The following is a 4,193-nucleotide window of genomic DNA, read 5'->3' as shown; positions in this document are numbered from 1 at the left end:
TTTTTTTTTTTTTTTTTTTTTGTATCGGCGATCGAACTCAGGTCCTTGTGCTTGCGAGGCAAGCTGCAGAACCACTGAGCTAAATCCCTGGCCCCTAGAATTGATATTTTTAAAACATCCACACTACACAAAGCAGTCAACAGATTCAACATGATTCTTATCAAGTCAAGAGATGTTAGTTTATTGGCAATGTTCTCTAATAAAGCACAATCATCTTTGAAGAGGAGGATTTAGTCAAGTCTAATAGAGACGCCACTCGACTAGGATGAATGCCAGTTGAAGGGCCTTCCAAGATAAGAGGGCGCAGCCTCCCTTAGTCTCTTCTCTCATGACCTTTGCTGAGTGACTGAGAAATTTATCGCTCTCACACAGAAATCAGCACAGTGAATGGGCTAAAGGTACGTGTAAATAAATGAAAATTGTAAAACAAATTGACAGAAATTGTCACTGACAATAAAACAGGCATGGTGGAGATGAGAAATTCTGAATGTTATTACATTTTTACATTCAGGAAGATATTATAGTTCTGAGTAAAAATAATATTTACTGCTCAGGAGCAGAGAAACAGCAAACCATTGCAATCCCTTAAGTTTTGTTGATAGTCAGTGACTGCTTGTGAAGGATATAGTTTCTTTGCCAGACTTGTCAGTGAAGTAACTGAACTAATATACTTGAGAATGTGTTTATTTTTACAGGATTTTTACTATAAAAACATCTCCTTCGGGAGAAACACTGATATTGATGAAGACGAAACATAAACATAGTAAGGATGAGAGTTAAGAGACAACTTTATTACCTTGAAAATATTCATTATTCTGCTTCTCTAACTTCAGGAGAGATTTTTCTCAAGTATTAATGAGAAATGGAAGAGCAAGATAATATTAGGAATAAATATTTACTATGGGGAAAGAATCTACATCTACTTTTTTGGGTTTTATTTTATTCATTAAGTTTATTGGTACATTTTAGGTATACAGTATGATGACATTCATCATTGGGAGTTTGTATCTTTACACAGTATAGCTTGGTTCTTATTTTTTCCCCATTCCCCTGCCCTCCCTTCAACCCCTCCACCACTCACTATTTACAAAGAATTTGTTTCTGTTTTTTCCTTTTCTGGTATTTATTCCTTTTGTTTCTTTCCTTTCCCCTACCCCTCCCAGTTCCCCTTCCCCTTTAGGCCTTTTCTTCCTATTTCACATTGTCTGTTATACATTTTGATCCTTGTTTATACTTTCAGTTTCTCACACCAAAGAAACCATTTGATATTTACACGTGTGTCCTATTTATTTCACTTAAAAGTACGGCCTCAATACATTTACTTTTAGCATCAGTGGGATGAGGATTTAGCTCAGCAGTTCTGCCACCTGCTTCACAAGAGCAAGGTCCAGAGTTAGAGCCCCGGTACCAAAAAATAAAAAAAAATTAAAAATAAATAAATAAAAATAAAAATAGTCTGAAAGCATCTTCCTCGAGCAGAACATAAAGTTTTGTTTTCAGAAAGAGTACCAGTGAAAGAACAAGGCCACCATAATCCAAGTGTCAAGACCAGGAATTGAAGGGAACATAAATATTCTAATTATTATTTGAAAGTAGCAACATTCTCCTCATGGGTAACTACACTGCAAGAGCTGTCAAAACACTTCAATTCTTCCACTCGCCCTGGTAGATGTGAACATTCATTTAGTGTTGCACTTTAGAGTAAAGTATTAGCTAGGTGCTGATCATGCTGAGAAATTCTTCCTCTGTATTATAATATTAAATTTCTTAAATTTAGCTATTAAATATTTTAATAATAAAATTGTTCCCATTAAAATTGCTATTGCGTTTAATTTAATTTAATTTAAAGTTCTTTCTGTGACAATGGCATAGGCTTGGACCATTCAAAATTCTGTTGAAATGAGTATTCAATACACCTCTAAATGGAAATCATTTTGGTATTAGTATAGTAAGATAGATCAAATAATGACACAGTCAAAAAATCTGAAAGCATTTGTCAATGTAGTATATGATTAAAAGTTATTTCAAATCAGCAAAAGAAAAATAAGGTATTTAAGAAAATGTGCTGAGATAGCTGGGAATACCATTGAGAAAAAGTATGCTCACTCTGTATTATTTATTAAAAGAAAACTCAGACCTTAAATGGAAAAGATTTTTAATTTCTAAAATAAAACATGGAATTTTCTAAAAAAAAAATTGAAATGAAGAAAGCCCTTCTCAGCATGACATAAATTACATTACATAAAAATAAGTAAACACATTACCAAAAGTCAACGTAAAAGGATTCAAAAATTAATTCTGTAAACTATTCCGTACCATACCCAAATTTCTATTTTCTTTCATTTCTAAATAACTTACAAATAAAAAAGCCACCTAGGAGAAAAATGAGCAAAGAATAAGCAGAAAATGTTCACTGAAAGAAAATAAAAGTGGCTGTTCAATAGATGACAAGATGTTCTCGTTCAAAATTGCAAATGTAAAATTGCACAGAGATAGCAGTTGTTGTCTGCTTGATTGACCAAAAATATATTGGCTTAAACTGTTGACAGGGCCTCATACTACCGAAGGTGAGTATCCGTGAAGCTTATATGAAAGCGATACCTATCAAAACTACAAATGTCATTTTACACTGAATTTCCATAAAGACATTTATCTTACAGGTAGAGGTAAAAGCTGTAAATTTACTTTATTTTTCAGGATTCTAATTGCTATGATATTTGCAAAGACCAAACTCTGGAAATCCTGGGTTAGAAGCAGCACGGTACGGTGGTGTTACTTTTCATAATCAGAAACAAACCGATATAGAAAAGGCATGGTTCCTTCCACAGGAACATAGCTGTTTTGTAGGTTACTCAGAAGTACTTTGAAAATTAAGTGCTAAAACAACTGCAATCTTTTTTTTTTTTTTTGAGTAGCAGAAATATAATCTTTATTATGCAATATAGGTCTTTGATTTGGCAGGAAGTGATTACTTACTGTTATTTTTCTTAAATGTTGCGAAGTGTGCTGAGAAAGGCAAAACTTTTCGTTTTACTTAATTTTAATAAAATATGACTCACCAGTAACTTTTCTTAAGCCAATAACTCTACATATCTTTTTTCAAAGAACCTTTAAGGCGCACAGGATCTATGATCACTAATGTTACTGAAACTTTAATTTAACTTCTATGCAATAGAAATAGTGGCTATCTTATTCAAGCTGTAATAACAAACATCCAGAGATTGAGTAGCTTAATAACGACAGAAGCTTGTCTCTCACAGTTCAGAAGACTGGGAAGTCCAAGATCGAGTTACAAGCGGATTCCTGTCTCGTAGGCAGCTGTCTTCACATGTCAGGAGCGTTAAAGGCTCTCTCTGGGGCCTCATGTACAAAGCACCCATTCTGATCATGAGAACTCCTCCCCAGTCCTTGATCGAATCACCCCCTGAAAGTATCCTATAAAGCCATAACTTTGGTGGTTAGAATTGAAGACATTAATTAGAAGAGTAGCACAAACACTAAGGCCATTTAAGTGTCCTCTGCTCTGAACACAATTGCTGATCCTTTCTTTGTCAGTGCCTCGTGCGGGGAGGGTACAAAATAAGACTGAGCCCAATATTTGAGAAACAAACAAACATGTAAAAATAGTCAAATAGCATTATCTCCCAGTTGTGACTGTCCTCAAATTATATCAGAAATTTGAAAAAAAACAAATATCTGCTTCTAAAGAACTTCTAGGAGAGACAATTCCAAATAACCAAAAACAAATCAAGCACTCACCCTTTTTGTTTGTGAAGAAAAGTTTTTACTAATTTCAAAATTCTCTATATCAGTCAAGTTTGAATTCATTTTGCAACTGGATAGATTCCCAATTCAAAAATTGTCTACTTTGATTCAACAGCTAAGATAAATACATTTAACTCTTATCACATGGCAAGAATTGTTTTTAGTGTGTGCGTATTTAATACTCGTTAGTGAATAAGATATGTGATATCAATATTCTTACAGGTCAGAAGGCAGAATCCCGATAAAGACATTTTTCAAAAACAATTCCATGTGGTAAACAAATTTGGATGAAATCACTCATTTACTAATCCAACAAGCAATTCCAAAACAACTGTTATAGCACCTTATCAAGTCTGAGATACTATAAAATATACCACCGTCTTATGTTGAAAAATTCTAAGGCTTCACCAATTGCAATTTCAAAATAT

Source organism: Fukomys damarensis, unplaced genomic scaffold (genome assembly GCF_012274545.1).
Source record: "Fukomys damarensis isolate Sample0158 unplaced genomic scaffold, DMR_v1.0_HiC HiC_scaffold_14, whole genome shotgun sequence".
Lineage (NCBI taxonomy): Eukaryota > Metazoa > Chordata > Mammalia > Rodentia > Bathyergidae > Fukomys > Fukomys damarensis.
The sequence above is the reverse complement of the archived record's forward strand: the minus strand, read 5'-3'. Positions refer to the sequence as shown.